Genomic DNA, 19,038 nt, shown 5'->3' on the forward strand with positions numbered 1-19,038 from the left:
GGGCTGAAACCCTAAGACTTTCTGATTCCTCTGCCGTTCTGTGTTATCCCTCCGCCAACAAGCCCCTCTTGCCTACCCTCTTCCACATAGTGGAACTTCAATAAATAGGTAGGAGTTTTCCCCTTTCCCCTGGAAAGCCACATCTCAGGCACAGGAAACTCTGAAAGGTATGGAATTTTCTAATGAGGCATTTGCCGCCTGCTCACTTTAATCCACTGCAAGTGTCTCTGGGAAATAAAATATTGGCAGGTCTGTCCAACAGCTGCTCAGCCTAGAGACCACAGCTTATTTTGGTCCATTTATGTTAACTCATCTGTCTTAAGCTCTTTGTTAGTGACTCACCGCATACTGCTACCAAAAATATACACCAAAAATCCAAGAATCATTCATATGAAGGGCAAACGTCTTGCTTAAAATACCACATTTCTGCCGTCGTGTTTTTATGAAGTTTTTCCTTCCTCCCGCCTCCACATCACATTTTCTTCTCTTCTTTCTTCCTTCTCCATCTTTGATCGCCTTCAGGGGCATGGAAGCTGCATGGGGTGATCAAGAGAATTCTAGAATGGACATCAGAAGGCCTGGTTCTGGTCCTGAGCTGGCATTCTTTAACTGTAAAACCTAGCAAGTCACAACTGGTATGTGACTCGGTTTTTTCTTATCCATAATACAAGAGGGTTGTATTAGCTCTACAGTTCCCACGAATACAACTGCCAAGAACTTCTTCATTGCTTTCCCTTGAAGGATTCCAAGCTTTGAAAGATTTTCATCTGCCACATAATCTACCTTTTAAAATAAAAATTAATATTCCCCATTTTCTATAAATTTTGGGTAAACAACCTAATTAATATACATTAGAATCAATAAATAACAATAAGCAGGAAATAAAAATGTTTAAAGTATTAAATTGACTTTTTTATTAAGATGGCTGCTATTTCAAATACTATGCCCAGATGTGTCACAGAAAATACATCATCTTTGTTAGAATTGTTGAAATATTGAAAATGGTTCATATACTATGTCATATATCTAAAAATAGGTGGGCACAGTGGCTCACGACTGTAATCCCAGCACTTTGGGAGGCTGAGGCAGGAGAACCACTTGAGGGTAGGAGTTCAAGACCAGCCTGGGCAACATAGGAGACCCCAATTGCTACAAAAAAAATTTTTAAGTAATAAAAAAATTAGCCAGGTACATTGGTGCAAATCTGTAGTCCTAGCTACTTGAGAGGCTGAGGCAGCAGGATCACTTGAGCCCAGTAGGTTGAGGCTGCAGTGAGCTCTAATTGTGCCACTGCGCTCCAGCCTGGGCAACAGAGCAAGACCCCCATCTCAAATAAAAATAAGAATAAAAATAGACATGGTAATGATACACAGCAACTTCAGAATGATGGTAACTTCCAGGGAGGAGGAAAAGGATGAAGATGGGGGAGACAGCCTTCGAGTATATCTGTAATATTTCACTTATTAAGACCTGACACAAATACAGGAAATCATTAACCAGTTAAATCTGAGTGATAGATACATGGCCAGCAGTTATTAATATTATCCTTTCTTTTTATGATGGAAATATTTCAAAATTAAATATTTTAAATTTAAAGAAGCTTATCAACTGAAACTCTTATACATTGCTGGTAGGAGTGTAAAATGCTATTACAACTTTGGAAACCTTTAGCAGTTACTTAAAAAATTAAACCTATCCCTAACATACAACACAGCAATTCCCTTCATAGATACATGCCGAAAATAAATGAATACACATATTCATAAAAAAACATGTACAAGAACGTTTATGTCAGCCTTATTTATAAGCCAAAAATAGAAAAGAGCCCAAATGCCTATCAATAGGTGAAAAAATAAACAAATTGTGATGTATTCATTCACTGAAATACTACTTAGCTCTAAAAAGGAGAGAACACCTTTTATCCAATAATATGGATAAATCCTGAAAAACATGCTGAGCAAAAAGTCAGATACAAAAGAAAGAATACATACTGTGTGATTCTGTTTACAAGAAGTTCTAAACCAGGTCAAACAAATCCATGATATTAGAAATCAGAGCAGTGTTTGCCTGTTGTGTGGGGAGATTGCCTAGAAAGAGGCACAGGGAAATTTCTGGAGCGAGGGACATGTCTTGAGGAAATAAGTATCTTTTTAAATTTTTTCTGTATTTTTAGTTTCTGTGGGTACATAGTAGGTGTATATATTTATGAGGTACATGAGATATTTTGGTACAGTCATGCAATGCATAATAATCACTTCATGAAAATTGAGTATCCATCCTCTCAAGCATTTATCCTTTGTGTTATAAACAGTTCAGTTATACTCTTTTAGTTCTTTTTAAATATACAATTAAATTATTATTGGCTAGAATCCCCCTGTTGTCTTGATTGGGGTAGTGGTTACACGAGTGTTTGCATTTGCAAAAAAATAAAAACACCTCTTCAAATTGTATATTTGAGATCTGTGCATTTCACCCTAGATAAATTTTACCTCGATTTTTAAAAATACCTTAAGCTCATAAACTCACATACTGTTTTCAAGGACTCCCAGGAGAGCCGGGGACCTCAAGACAGGAATCAGTCCTGGAATGAGGATCCCTGCTGTGATTTTCATGTCTGAACAGTGTAAGATTTTACTTTCTATATTGCTCTTTACTCTCATTACAAATGAAGTCTTTCTTTGAGGAGGTCTTTCAAAGCAATGTGCTGTAGTGGAAAGAATATGGGCTTTAGAAATAGCCAGAGCCCTGGGTTTAAGCCTGTGCTCCCTGGCTCATTGGCTATGTGACTCTGGGCATGGAAGTGACCTCCTTAAGTTTATTTTCTTAACCTTATGCAGGAGCGCACAAAGTCTACTTCCCGGGGTTATTCGGAAGATTAAATTAGATCACACAAGCAAAAGTGTATTTCACACAGCCAGGCTCAGCACAGATGCTCCATACATTCTGGTTTCCTTTTCTTCCTTCCTTTACTTTTTATAGACCCTCTACAGAACGAAAGCTTCATATCTCCTCCATCATCACAGTTCAAATCCTGAGGATATAGGAATAGCTTCCTTGTTCCTCCTCAAAGGTAGCAAGCAAAAATGCCACACTCAAAGGTAGCAAGCAGCAAAAGAGGCTATTTCCCTGAGCCCCGTGATTTAATGCATTCTGCTCTGACACCCCCCATAGCCACATTCTTCCCCATAGGGCAGGAGTCAGTAGGGTCAAAAGACTATGCCTATCCAGAGCCTGTGCCCCACCTAGACCACAATCCAGGTACCAGGACCCCAGAATATACTGCCCAGAGGACCAAGAGCTGGCTTCCACAGCCACCATGGTCCCCTTCACTGGTCCATCTTCCCAACAGCAGACCGTGTCACAAATGAGCACATCTCTAGTTTGAAGGAACCATCAAAGGGCAGTTGTTTGGGGCTGTGTAAACAGAGCTTGGACACGTAGGCAGGGTATCCATCCACATTGTGCAAGACCCCTCGCGGTGTTTGGAGGATTCTGGGGTGGGAAGAGAAAGGGAGCTTGACCTCTGGCTGGGTCCAGGAGCCAGGGGCTGATTCACCCTGTACCATCAGGTTCTGGTGCAGAACTCTGAGGAGGCCAAGAACTCTAAATCTGTACCTGGCCTTCCAGGCCAATATTGATATGTCAAGAAGATGACAGAAAGCATTTTATAGTATTTTATAACTTTTCACAATTAGACATAGAGTACGTGGGTTTGATGTGTACTCTCACTCTGAGCTTGCCAATGTTAGAGAGAGACCTGTCCAGCATATTCCCCTCTCAGGGCCTTTGCTGTTCTTTTGCCCTCTCTTCAGATCTCTATTTAGCCTCCTCCCTCATTTCTTTCATGTTCCCCTTCCTCTCTCCCCCTTTCACTTGTCTGACCATCGTATTTGCTCCCCAGCCCTCATACCTCTATGCCCTTGCTATAATTTCTTTTTCTTATTGCAACTTGATATTTTATTTGTTAAGTGCCTGACTCCTTCATTAGAGTATAAATGTCAAACCAACTGAAAATTTTCCGCCTTGTTCACTACTGTATTTCCTTCACTCAACATAGTATTTGGCACATAGGAGGGGCTAAGCAAGGTAATTATTGCATTAATGCATGAATAACTTAATGAATGGATTTCTATTCCCATGCCTTATTCTCTGTTCTTTTCCCAATGTTTCACAACATAAAAGTCAAAAAAAAAAAAACGTTTTAAATAGGCCAACTCACTTGCATTTCAGATTTTATTTCAAATTTAATAAACCTGCTGAACACAACCCCCAGTCTTCCAGCTCTCTTGCTCTATTTTTACCACTACCGTCTGTTCTTATTACAGAGAACTCCGGCCCCTTGACATCCCCTACTTTGTCTTCATCTATCAACCTTCATCTGCCTCCATCTCCTGCCCTTTCTGCCTAGAACTCACAGCCCATCACTTCAACCATTCTTCTGCTGATACTCTCAAGTACTTTGCCCTTTCGCCTGGCAAAACCCTAACTCTGGATCAAATCAAGGAGCGTTTCCATTTCTACACTTGAGCTACATCACAGGATAATAAATTAACAGGGGTAGCAAAATGATCTAAAAATATAATCATTTCTTTCCTGGCCAAAACTCTTGCCTACCAACTATTGCACATTCTTTACATGGCTAAAATTAAATATGCAAGTCTTCCGTGGCATTTAATTAGCAATCTGGCAGCAAGAAAATGCTGCTCTACTTTCATTCACAAATTTTAGTTTAATTACATTTCATACCCTTTTCCAAGCCAAGATGGTTGGGTTCAAATTTCTGGTTAAGCAAATCTAAGGTAAATGTTACATCACTTTTGAAAAGCCTGAAACTCACACAATCAACACATGTCTCTCTCTCTCTCTCTCTCTCTCTCTCTCACTTCTTCCAGCTAGAATATCCCTATAGAAAATGTCAGATCTCGGCGGGGTGCGGTAGCTCACGCCTGTAATCCCAGCACTTTGGGAAGCCGAGGTGGGTGGATCACGAGGTCAGGAGATGGAGACCATCCTGGTTAACACGGTGAAACCCCATCTCTACTGAAAATACAAAAAAATTAGCCAGTCGTGGTGGCACGTGCCTGTAATTCCAGCTACTCAGGAGGCTGAGACAGGAGAATCGCTTGAACCCAGGAGGTGAATATTGCAGTGATCGCGCCACTGCACTCCAGCCTAGGCAACAGAGGGAGACTCCATCTCAAAAAACAAAAACAAAAACAAAAAAAAGAAAAAGAAAATTCTAGATCTCTTTTCAAAAGAGAGTTAAGAATAACTAGCAAAATATAAATTGCAGTTACATAGGAGGAATAAGTTCAAGAGATCTATTGTGTAACATGGTGACTATGGTTAATAACAACATATTGTAGGCTTGAAAAATGTTACGAGTTTACACTTTAAGTACTCTCACCACAAAAACGATACTTATGTGAGATAATACATATGTTGATTAGCTCAATTTAACCATTCCACAAATACATAGATTTCAAAATGTCATGTTGTACTTGACAAATATATACAATTTTATTTCTTGATTTAAAAAGTAAAATAAACATTTAAAAAGAATACAATATCATATATTAAATACAATATACAGGTTGAATATGTTTAAGAATACAATATTGTATGATTGCTGTGTTTAAAAACATAATGTGTATGGGCAAAGAGTGAAAGCCGACGAACAGAAAGGATAGTAGTGATATTAGGAATTTGAAGTTTTTTCTCTGAACACTCTTAGATGTTATAATATTGTTTTTACAATTGAGAGTGAGGACAGGGTAGGGAGAAGGGAGAAAAAGCCAAATTTGCTGCAGAGAGGGCATGATAACCTTTTGAATTTCAAATTACCGTTGGTTCCATTGACACCTAAAAGCAGCATTTCTCTGACCTTTAATAAATGTCCTAAATAAGTCAAAGTGGTCACGGTAGAGCCATTATAATCCTGTAGTTTTAATGTCACATGTACTCCACCTATTACATATATCTTACTAGTCTGTGCATTTGTTTGTTTTTAATCTCAAAAATACAGAAAATTTAAGCCATTTCACATGAATTCCAGGGTCTGGATCAAGTTGCAAGAGAAAATCACTATAAACTCGAATGAAAATACAAAAATATTTTAAAGATTGTAAGTAATAAATGTCTTACTAAAATTACCTCATAATACAGACATATTGCTTTTCCAAGGATAAACATGAAAGCATTAGAGCCCAGAGGCTCAATTCTTGCAGATGAGAAAACAAACTCCTTAAAACTGGTATTAAATCTCTGAACTTAGAGAAAATATGAGGAGGGGCCTTACCATCCCTTCAGGTCCATACCCACAAAGAACCCAGAGTTTCAGTAAACAAACGAGGTACATAATCCATTTGTGATAGCACTCAATTCATGTGGTTACTTCCTAATCAAGACGAAAATAAACCCTAGGCGTAAATGCATCTTGCTAGTGGTTTCTCCATAAATAACACTGCAAATCAATAATTATGCTCATTTCCTTAGAAATGCCTTAATTATTACTCCACATTCTTGCATAGAAATATGAGTAGAAAATAAACAAAACTAAATAGAGAACATTCCAGCATCCCCATAGATTGACTTTGGATGTATTTTTCTCAGCAAATCTACTGTTCTTTTATTTTATTTTTCAAACACACATGCTTGTTTATCTTAAGGAATCCTTTGGGGGTAGGAGGACTAAACTGATACAGTTAAATGTCACAGTACTTTCTAATAAGGAATGATGATAAGTTATAAACGCTTTAGTTGAATTATCAATAGTAACATGTCTCTACTAACACACAATTTTCTCCAAGAACAAGCTATTTATTATTTCATTTATGTATGTGTTCCTTTATTTGGTGCCAAAATTTGTCAACAGAAATAATGAAAGAGTATTGGAATAAAAATTAAATGCATTGATCACGGAACAACTTTTGCAGAAGCAGCAGCAAGTGAATGTGCCACCTATTAAGCATGAGACTGTAATCACTTCTTGGGTGGCCCACTTACACTTTAGGTAAAAGAGCATTATTAAGTAAAAAAGCACAAATGGAGTGAAGGATGATGTAATAATTCAAGCTTCCCACATTGTGCTGTTTGAGCTCCGGTTGAGCTCCAGTCAAGGGACAGCTATACCGCTAAATGTGTTTTATTAAGCAACAATAGAGTCCTGGGAGATTCTCTTGTAATTCTCATTTTTAAATAACAGCCAAAGAAAAAGAATCATTTCTAACAACATGGGAATCCACTAGGACTTTTTTATACACATAACTTACAAATAAAATGTAAATAATACTCGAGGGAGGGAAACTAGTCCTGGGGAATAATGATGGTGATTCCTCAACTATCTGTGGTGTGTTCCCAGGGGCACAGGCATTCAGTGCAAGCCAATAGGTTGCTTTTGGGTTCTTGATACTTTTAGGCTTCTGTGTTGGGAGGGGAGTCATAAAAGGAGAATAGGTTAAAGTGCTTTTTCAGAGTTTACCTGGATTATTGAAGAGAGTGTGTGGAACCTTACAGATGAGAGACAAGTTAGCGAAGAAGAAAGACTGAGTAATGGGCCATGCCATATTCTATCATAGAATGCCTTCCTCCATACATCATGGACTATCATGGAATATTGGCCTTCCGGGATTCTAGATGTTATTCTGTATTTCAAGCTTTATATATCTAAAATAAAGATACTCATATCTTGACAAATTATAAGTTTCTTCCACCTCTTCCTGTTTTGAGGGACCCTCTCCTATTTTTTATTGTTGATGTGAATTAATCAAGCAGACGTAAATCAATGTTACTCTAAAAATAAGAGATACTATGGATAGCAAGTACGGTCACTAAAATATCTCTATAGGTATCAATATTTTTTCTCCAATCATGAGAATGAGAGAGAATGAATGAGTGATGGCATGAGAGAGAAGGAATTTTTTCCACTCCTTTTACATTTTTACCAGTTTTGTTCTTCTGAGATTTCTCTATGAAACTACAAGAAGATGTAGATTATTCAGTGGTTTTCAGCTTTAATACAATATACTGAAACCAGATTATCCTCTGCTTTTAATTGCCTCTTCCTAAAATACTCCATTGTCATTACCCAATGATAGTGTTCTTTAAGAATATTATACTTTCAACTTGGTGTTTATTGAACAGGGATATTTATTGTCTGTGGTGGCCTGCTGAATTGCATGGTGAAGGTACCCTAAAGGGAAAATTAGAAGTTGTTTGAAATGATCATTTTCCTTTGACTCTTGTTCTGAATATTCTGAACTGTTTTCTAACTTAGCTTTAAGGTTTTCATTAAGTCATTTTTAAGATTTCCAATTGCGTGAAATAATAACATCACACAATGCATAACTGAATAGAAACCTAACCTCTTCTTATACAGAGGATGAAACAAGCCCAGGGAGAAAAAAATGATTTACCAAAGTCAGAGAACTAAGGAGTAACAAGGATCCAGAACCCAGGTGTTCTTTTTTTTCTTTTTAAATTTTTTTTTAATAATTTCATGCTTCCACTCTTATGTATATACCTACAGAACCCTGGTGTTCTAACTCCTGGACAAATGATCTTTAGCCCACAAGTACAGTACATACATCTAAACATACCAACTTTAGGCAAAATTGTTATATGAGATTTGTATCCTGAATCTCATCCCCTATGCCCTGAGCTTTTCCTTCCTCCTCAAGAAAACTTAAGCTTTTCTTTCCCTGTTGTCATTCCCAACCCCTAGCAGAGTTTACTTGTCCTAAACTCAGGACCTTTTCTTCTCTGTTTCGGGTAGCATCTAATTACTTAAGTAATTAAGTCATATAATACTGAGTGTCATGTGGCTTCATGCTAAGCTTTTCAAATATAGATTACCATCAGTATAAGACCAACTTCTGTGGGTTAAGTTAAGCCATGGATTAAATATTATGGTCCATCTTCATCAACCATCAAACTTTCTGAAGAAATTGGTTGTAGAAAGAGAGTGATGAACATCTTTACCCCACTCCAGATCCACTCTCTACCCCTCTCTACCTGGTTCTGTGCTCCTGGAGGCTGACCTGTATGCAGTGCATCAGTGGGCTCCCTTGTCTTCTGGCTCCCAGTTAGGTTTGAAGAACGAGGGGCACCAATGGGAGATCAGAGGGTGCAAGGAACAAAAGGTTGAAGTATTGATTCTTCCAGCTCTGTCTCCACAGGATCTCTACAGGTTGGCTGCATGTCCCACCATGGAAGGCCACAGCTATTGTCAGACAGCCCTCTACAGATAGCTGAGTCACGATAGCCACTCTCTCCTTTTGCTCCTCCTCCAGGCCTAGAGGTGGTAATAGCTCCTCAACATTACTTATCCCAGGGTACTGCACTAGCCCTTCCTGGTTTCCCTAACCCCTGCAGATACTTTTGTAAATAGTCCCTCTATTAAACCCTCCTCAGTTACCCAGTTTGAATGGGCCATCTGTTTCCAGGCAAGACCCTGACCAATATAGTGTCAAATGGGACATTAAATAATTTGACTAAGTAATTTAAATATTTTTATATTTTATTATAAAAATATATTTTATAATAAAATATATTATATATTTTATATTATATATTATAATAAAATATATAATATATATTTTATATTATATATAATAAAATACATAATATATATTTTATATTATATATTTATAATAAAATACATAATACATATTTTTATATTTTATATTATAATAAAATATATAATATATATTTTTATATTATATATTTATAATAAAATATATAATATATAATATATAATACACATTTTTGCAATAATTTTATTATATTTTATAAATTTAATATTTATTTTTAATGTAACATTTATTATATAATTATAATATATTTAAATATTTTTAATATTTATATTTAATATATTTTATTACATTTTAATATAAGATATATTATGAAATATGTTATATATTATAAAATGTGTTATATTTTATAATATCACAAACATTATATAATATTTTTATATTATTTAAAACACAAACACGGATATATAAAAGAGCAGAATGCAAAATACGAATTTACTGTTCTCTGATAAAGGGCATCTCCGTGGAAAATTTCAGGGCGCATTGGCAAATGTCATTCTCTTTCCTTAGGGAAAATGTATGATAAACAGAGCTCAATCAGAACTTCTGCATTACCCCTTTTTCTGGTTCTTTGACTTGTAGTAAAAGAAGAAAACGGAAAGAAGAAAAAATGAAAAGAATTTCATGGCAGGAATTCACCTTATAAAAATGTTTTTAAATTATGCCCTGAGATCAGAACACTTAATTTCCTATTGTTAGGTCGGGCGCGGTGGCTCAAGCCTGTAATCCCAGCACTTTGGGAGGCCGAGACGGGCGGATCACGAGGTCAGGAGATCGAGACCATCCTGGCTAACACGGTGAAACCCCGTCTCTACTAAAAAATACAAAAAACTAGCTGGGCGAGGTGGCGGGCGCCTGTACTCCCAGCTACTCGGGAGGCTGAGGCAGGAGAATGGCGTAAACCTGGGAGGCGGAGCTTGCAGTGAGGTGAGATCCGGCCACTGCACTCCAGCCTGGGCGACAGAGCGAGACTCCGTCTCAAAAAAAAAAAAATTTCCTATTTTTAAAAAGTGAATCTTTACATTTAAAACTTTTTTCTTTTTACATTTCTACCCATAAACATGATTTTACAAAAATGCATAACTGTTATCATATTATACACATTTGGATTTTCGGTGCAGTCTTTTTTCCTTCTTTTTTCTGTTCAGGTTGGCTTCCCTCTCCCCTTCTGAAGCTTGCCCCACCTCCTGCACATATCTCCCTTTCAAATAATCCATGATAGCAATATAGTCTCTCCATACATATATTCTTGAAGCTCATATAATTTTATACATAACACACACATATGCATACATGCTCATACACAAATAAGGGGTTATTTTGGTCATTGCTTTAGAATGATGAGATTATATTATACACGTTTTCTGCATCTTGCTTTTCTCACTCAAAAATACCATTTGGAAGTTTTCAAGTACACTAGTATACCTCTCATTCATTTTTTAGCTGACTGAACAATACTCCATTGGATGGATATACCATAATTTATTCAACCATTTCCTATTGATGGGCATTGACTTTGGTAACCGTCTTCTACCACTATAAGTTGTGTGTGTGTGTGTGTGTGTGTGTGTGTTCACAATTGTTGTTTTTAATTTCTAAGAGTTGGATACCCTGAAAAGGGATGACTCGGTCCAGTGGTATGTGTATTTTTAGTTTTAATAGATGTTGCCAGATTGTCTTGCAAAAAGCTGTAGCAGATCAAATTTACTGTAGCAGATCAAATTTTCTCTAGCAATAAATGAGAGTGCCCTTTTCCCTGCATTCAACCAACAATAATTGTTATGGATCCTTTCAAATTTTGTACCTGTTTCATGGGCAAAATATTATTGTTACTTTAATTTGTGTTTCCCTTTGCTAAGAGTATCTTTTCTAGTGTTGTTGACCATCTGGATTTGCTCTTTGGCCCATTTTTCTATTTGCAGAGAAATTGTATGTATAAAATAGAAATGTTGAAAGCTTAGGACACGTAACTGCAATGATTTTTATATTTATCTTCAAATTGCCTATTCTACAAAGGATATTGTTGAAGCTTATAAAGAGTAAGCTGATTTAGATTTTTAATGTTTTTCAATTGTTTAGTAAAACATGTGTCCCTTCAAAAAATTAAGTTAATAAATTACTTTCGAAAGTGAGTTTTGAAATAACTGCCCCTTTAAATCCTTTGCACATTTTTATATTGAGTTAAAAAGTTCCTTCCATTAAAGATATTATTGTGTTTGTCTGCTGTTGCTAATGTTTTTCCAAATATGTTGTTTGTCCATTAACTTTGTGGGCATTTTTATATTTCTATAAAGTCAAATATACCTCAGCCCAGCTCTGGTTAATAAGGTCCAACCCACTCCAGCTTCTATATATAGTTTCCTAGATTTTCTAATGGGATGTTCTGTTTTTTACTTATTTAATCCAGCTTAAATTTATTTATTTTTGACTACAGTGTATAAGGTCCAATTTTATTTTCTTCCAGATGCACAGGACACTTCTGCATGCCCTAGGTATTTAATATTAAGTCCATCTTTCACCCACATTTCTCCCTTCTAATTCTTCCATTCTCTCCCACAGTTCCCCACCTCTCCCACAGTTCTCCATTTTCTCCCCCATTCCTGTTTCTCCCACAATTCCATTTTTCTCACAATTCCCTATTCTCTGCCACAATTCTCCATTCTCTCCCACAATTCCCTATTTCTTCTATAATTCTCCATTTTGTCCCACAATTATTTGTCTCCCACAATTCTCCACTCTCCTTCAATTCCCAGTCATTCACGCAAATTCTTGTCACTCATGCAATTCCTTGTCTCTCCCACAGTTCTCCCACAATTCATTATCTCTCTCACAATTATCCAATTTCCCCCACAATTGTCCATCCACTGCTACGATTCTGTTTTCTCCCACAATTCCTTGTCTCTCATACTATTCTCTGATTTCTTTCTTGACTCCTTGTCTCACACAGTTCTGTCTCACAATTTCCTGTTGTGGCCAAATTCTCCATTCTGTCCTACAATTCGCTGTCTCTATTACAATTCTGTTTCTATCATAATTTCCTGTCTCTCACACAATTCTCTCTCTCTCTCTCTCTCTCTCTCTCTCCCCCCCTCTCTCTTATTAACTGTCTCTCATACAATTCCCAGTCTTACACAATTCTATATCTTTCACCCAGTTCTCACTGTCTCACACAATTCTCTATGCTCTTCCACAATTTTTTGTTTTCTCCTACAATTTCTTGTCTCTCCCACATTTCTATGTTGTCTCCCTCAATTCCCTACTTCCCCCAGAATTACCTCCCTCTTCTGCTTTCTTAAAATTCCCTGTCTTTCACATAATTCCTTGTTGCTCCTCCAATTCTCTGCTCTCTCCAACAATTCTCCATTCTTTCCCACAATGCCCTGTCCTTCCCACAATTACTTGTCATGTATTAAATTCTTGTATGCGTTGAAATCTTTTCCTGGACTCTCTATTTTGTTCCATTGAACTATTTGTCTATTCTTAATTACTTACCATATTGACTGGGTCTTATAATATGTTCACTTATCTGGTAAAACATATTGCCCCTTATATTCTAATATTTTCTAAAACGTTGACTTTTCTCAGACATTGTTCTACTCAAGAAAAAAGAATATTGTATTCAGTATTTTTAAAAGACATACCAAAAAATCGCCTATTAGGGTTCTAGCTCGAATTAATTGAATTTGTATATTAATTTGAAGAGAATCAAGGTTTTTGGTTCTTTTAGAGACAGAGTCTCACTCTGTCACCCAGGCTGGAGGGCAGAGGTGTGATCATAGCTCACTGCAGCCTCAACCTCCTGGACTCAAGCGATCCTCCTGCTTCAGCCTCCTGAGTACCTGAGACTACAGGTGTGCACTACCACACCTAGCTAACTTTTTAGTTTTCTACAGATAGGGTCTCACTATGTTGCCCAACCTGGTCTTAAACTCCTGGCCTCAAGTCATCCTCCTGCCTTGGCCTCCCAAAGTGCTGGGATTAGAGGCATAAGCCACTCTGCCCAGCTGAGAATCAAGTTTTTTATGTTGTCTGTTTCTCTAATATTTGAAGTGTCTTTCCATTTGGTCAGGTCTTGTTTTACAACCTTCAATTCAAACGTATAGTCCTTTCATGGCAGTTCTGAATCTTTCTTGATATCTTTCTGTTATGTATCTCATGGAATTTTTTTTTAATATTAAAGCTATCACCATGGCTGGTGTTAGTGGGCAATGGGAACAGTAGTAGAAGGTGGAATCAGAGAAATATCCTTGAACAAGATTACATAGTACCTTACAGGTTTCATCAGTTATCTATTATTATATAACAAACTACCTCACATTTAGCAACTTAAAGCAACAATAAACATTTATTATCTCACGGTATCTGCAGATCAGAATTTTTTTAGTAGTTTAGTTGGGAGTTTCTGGCCCTTGGTCTCACTTGAGGTTAACGTCAAAATGTCAGCCACAGCTGCCAACATCTGAAGATTTGACTGGGGCTGGAGGATCCAATTCTAAGATAGCTTACTTGTAAGAACTCTGCTGCAGTTATTTGTGATTTTACACATCCAAAGCCAATTCCTACTTAATGCCTGAAGTAAAACCCTGAAATGTGTGCATAACCACATTTCTTTGACTATATTTCCTTGGGTTCTATGCTAATTTTGAAAGACATGTTTTCAATATGAATTCATCTAAACGTCAAATCCTGGTTACAAATGTCATGACCCATGTATATGTCTAAAGCCTATAAGTAATCTCTTTTGGAAACATAATAGAATTTATGAGATCAAGAGGACAGTAAGAAAGGAAGCATGAATATTTTAAAGCAGGAAATATGGGGAGCCTACAGATTTTAAGATAATTTATTCGACAAAATACTGTATGTAGCTCCTATTCTATTGCAAACATAGTATCTCTCAGCACAGAGGCTCTATTACAGCCACCTATTTATAAAAGGGGAGGACCCATATAAATGAAATGGGAGCAGACTGGGCTGGAGAAAAATTACTCCATCCTCCAGTAGCCAAGTTTCTTCTTTCAGAGTTAGGTTATAAGCTTATTCTCAGGCTGTGACCCTACAATTTGCATAAGTTATTGTTCCATCTTTTTGGTTGTTTTATTAAATTTATTCTTATTATGGGAAGTGGAATTGCTCTCAGTAGCCAACTTTCTGTGGACCTTCTCCTGATCAAAATTCCTGAACCTGAGAAGTAATAAAGAACTACAAGCCCAGGAGGTAAAGGCAGAAGCCAAGAACTGGGAGAATCAGGCAAAAGTCAGAAAGAAGGCAATGTTTCTGATGAAAACTAATAAAATTCAAGAAGATATACAGGACCCATCCAGCAGAACAGCTGCCAAGAAAAAATTGTCAGTGCAATGAAAAGGTATTTATAACTTTCCCACCGGCTACAATTTTGTTTTTGAGAAGAGTAGTTCATTAGTATCTAGCAAAACCTGGATACTATATTGCTTATCATCATCTGATTTCCTCTCTCTGTAATTCCATCCTCATCAGCATGACCTTCTGATAAATAAGATGGCTTCTAGGTGTACCAGAAAGGTAGTACCTTGGAGGAAAGACTGTGGTTCAAGTCACTAGAAAAGTCTACACCCTTCTGTAAATTAATAAAAGTTTCATTCTGGTTCACAAACTGAACACCTATAAATTTTATTTTATGGTTTGCTTGGACTTGATTGCTTTCCAGAGCAAGAGGAAATAAACTGCTGTGCTATTGTTTCTTTTCTTTCTCATTTTATATTCAAAAGGAAAATCAATATACTAACGTTAAAAGCACTTAAAACTTTTTAAAACAATCTTAGTAAATACAGATGGAGAAGTCTGAAATAGGGGAAAGTCTGAATTATAGGACCCTGCTAATGAAACAGAGTTTGTTACATACACATATACAATAATCTAACCTGCTAACAGACTTTTTATAAATGAGAGACATGTAGAACTTACTTCATTTAATAGGAGATTCATGTCTAATTAGCAAAATCCATTTGATCATGAGTAATTACACTAATGCACAGAGGACTTCTTAGCTCCTAGTGAATCCCCTGATATTGCAAGGACAGTTTCATGTACATCTGTGTGTATTAGGTAGTACCCTTTCTGTTGCAAGTGAGAAATACTCAAACTTGTTCAAGCAGAAAAAGGAAAGTTAGGATAAAGATTTCTGACAAAATCTAAAATCAGATATGTGATTTGCTGAGCCTTAGAAACTACTAGAATAAAAGATACACCAAGATTCTCTTATGAAGTGGATTCTCTCATACTTCTTTACACTCCTTGGCTTTATTTTTCTTCCTTGTTGCAAACTGACTTCCTCCATGTGATGGGAAACATGGCTAATGATGGGGTTCAGGACACACTACCCCAAAACATGGGACTTTAGCATTTGAGAAAACCACAGAAGCAGGAAGTTTACTCTCTGACCTTCCCCTCACCCCTATCCCCTAAATCAGGTCATAAAACCTAGGAAGGATTCTCTAACCTTCCCCTGAAGCAAGTCATAAGATCCTCATTGAAGAAGTGCCCTCCTTGTATCTATAAGGAACATTGTCAGGCTAGGTGCGGTGGCTCATGCCTGTAATCCCAGCACTTTGGGAGGCCGAGGCGGGGGCGGGTCACTTGAGGTCAGGAGTTTGAGACCAACCGGGCCAACATGGTGAAACCCTGTCTCCACTAAAAACACAAAAATTAACCAGGTGTGGTGGTGGGCGCCTGTAATCCCAGCTACTCTGGGAGGCTGAGGCAGGAGAATCGCTTGAGCCCAGGGGGCAGAGGTGGCAATGAGCCAAGATTGGGCCACTGCACTCCAGCCTGGGTGACACAGTGAAACTCCATCTCATAAAACGTAAAAAAAAAGGAACATTGTCTTAGTCTGTTTTGTGTTGCTATAACAGAATGCCACACACTGGGTAATGTATAAAGAAAATAAATTTATTTCTCACAGTTCCAGTGGCTGCGACGTCCAAGAGCGTGGTGCCAGCATCTGACAAGGGTCTTCTTACTGTATCATCCCATGGCAGAAGGCGGAAGGGCAAGAGAGCACAACAAAAAGAAAGCAAAAAAGGGCCAAACTTGCTTTTGTAAAAAACTCACTCTCAAAATAACAAACCCGCTCTCATGATAGCAACATTAATCCATTCACAGTGGCAGAAACCTCAGACCTAATCACCTCTTAAAGGCCCCACCTCTCAACACGATTGCATTGGGGATTAAGTTTCCAACACAGGAACTTTGGGGGACACATTCAAACCATAGTCAATATCATTATCTCTGAAGATGAAGAATCTGAACAAACAGGTCTTGCTAAATTCCCCTCCAGTTTATTACCATTAGATCATACTTTTTAATCCAATCATACTTCTCTAAGACTATCCACTTCTCTGTCAAACCTAGCAGAAAAAGTATACAATTTTACCTGTTTCTTCGTGTTTTAATTTCCTTATGAAGGCTCCTATGTCACATAAAGCTTATATTTTACACATTTATATGCTTTTTTTTCTTGTGCATCTGTCTTTTGTTATAGAGGCCTCAGCCATTAACCTGATGATGCATGAGGAAAAGATATTTTTCATCCCCTACACTAACAAGTGCTTCTGAGCATTATGTCTTACTTTTTCAAGCATCTTGAAGAGAGACTGGCTGTCTTTCTCCTTTCCAGTTCTAAAGTCTTAGGTTCAGACTCTGATTGGCTTGAGTTGGGTCAGGTAGTCACCTGCTAACCAATCAAATGCAGACATGGATGGGTTCGTGTTGTACCAGGATTGGGGCTCATAGACAACCAAGTGGATGGAAAGGCAGTTCCCAGAAGGGAGGTACTAAGCAGATAATCCCTGTATGTGTCTGCCATTGTATGTAGGTTTTGTGGGGAGATAAACCCACAAATTCCATCAAATTCTCATAGGGTCCTGACCTCAAAATGTTTATGAACTCCTGTCTGAGTGCACCTTATGTTCTTAAACATTCTGCCACCCAGATCAGATAAATATATACTCCCCTCAATATTTCTATACTAAATTATTGCTTAAATTTTCTTAAGGTTTGCACAAGGTTAATACAAATAAAATTGACACAAACTCTAAATTATTAGAATCCAAACTAACAACTTTATCATCCCAGACATACGGATTCCATAGTCAACCTCTTGACAGTGTTTAATTGTTTTTTCTTGTTATACATTACTATTCAGTTTCTGTGATGGTAGGCACCAATCATGTCTTCGATTGGAAAAGAATCATCATTATGTGTGTGATCTTTGGTTAATGTCTAGCAATCATAGTTCCAAGATTTATACTAGTAAGAAATGGAGCATAAGCAATTTCAGACTGAGAACCAGAACTCACTAGAGAAGTCCCTGCCTCTGTCCTTGAATGCTATTAATATATTTGATAGTTAAGGATTTCTCTCAACACCTTCTCCCGAGCTTCTTTGTAAGGTAATAACTTCTGGAAACTCATCAACTCTCATGACCTCTTTATTCAGCCTTTATTATGCAAGCCACAAAATAGTATGAGTTATTAATAAATTTGGCATACAGACTTAATAAAATAAGGAGCTATTTTTTGCATCAACCTAAACTTATGCCTAAAGAACATTCAAGTTAGAGTAGATTATATTGTATATGGCTATACCAATTAGTTAAGCATTATTTTATAATCCAGCTGTATTAGCCCAATTTGATGCCCTCATAAACAGAGACAAAATTATGGTATTTTCAAGCACGCAGTTAAGAGATTAACAGATATAGTAGGAGCACCTCCTTTTCCATCAAATACTCAAGTCAACTCACTAAAAGGTTATTTACTTGTGACTGGTGATACCTGTAATGTAACTTAAGTCGATGGAAAAAATAGGAATCAGGTTACAAACTGCTTTGATAGATGCATATCATTAAATAGGCAATGTGCAATAAGAAAGAAAGACCTGAAGTGAACTGGATTTTAGACCTGGATTCATTCCCATTCTACTTCTGTGATCTTGGTATACGATTTAACGTCCCTGGTCATCAGCAGTCAAATGAGAGCAGTGAACTACATAAGCTTTGATTGAGCCATCTTCCAGCTGTAACACCCTAAAATCTTATTTCTATCAGTAGGATTAGATTTGGTAGCAAATAACAAAGGCCTAAAATAACTGTGGCTTAAACGAGATAAAGATTTATTCCTCTCACACATAAAAATTGAAAAGTACTCAATTCGGACCCAGTATAGCAACCCTGCTTCACAATTCCTCAAAAACTCAAGCTCTTTACAACCCTGTGGTGTGACCCTCATCCTCATTGTCTAAAATGGTGGCTAAAGCTTACCATCACATCCGTGCTCTCAACAGCTAGATGGAGAAAAGGAAAATAAGATGAGAAGCAAAGGGCACGCTGGAGTGCAGTGGCGTGCTCTCAGCTCACTGAAAGCTCCAGCCTCCCGGGTTCACGCCATTCTCCTGCCTCAGCCTCCCGAGT

The sequence above is a fragment of the Papio anubis genome, chromosome X (genome assembly GCF_008728515.1).
Source record: "Papio anubis isolate 15944 chromosome X, Panubis1.0, whole genome shotgun sequence".
Classification (NCBI taxonomy): Eukaryota; Metazoa; Chordata; class Mammalia; order Primates; family Cercopithecidae; genus Papio; species Papio anubis.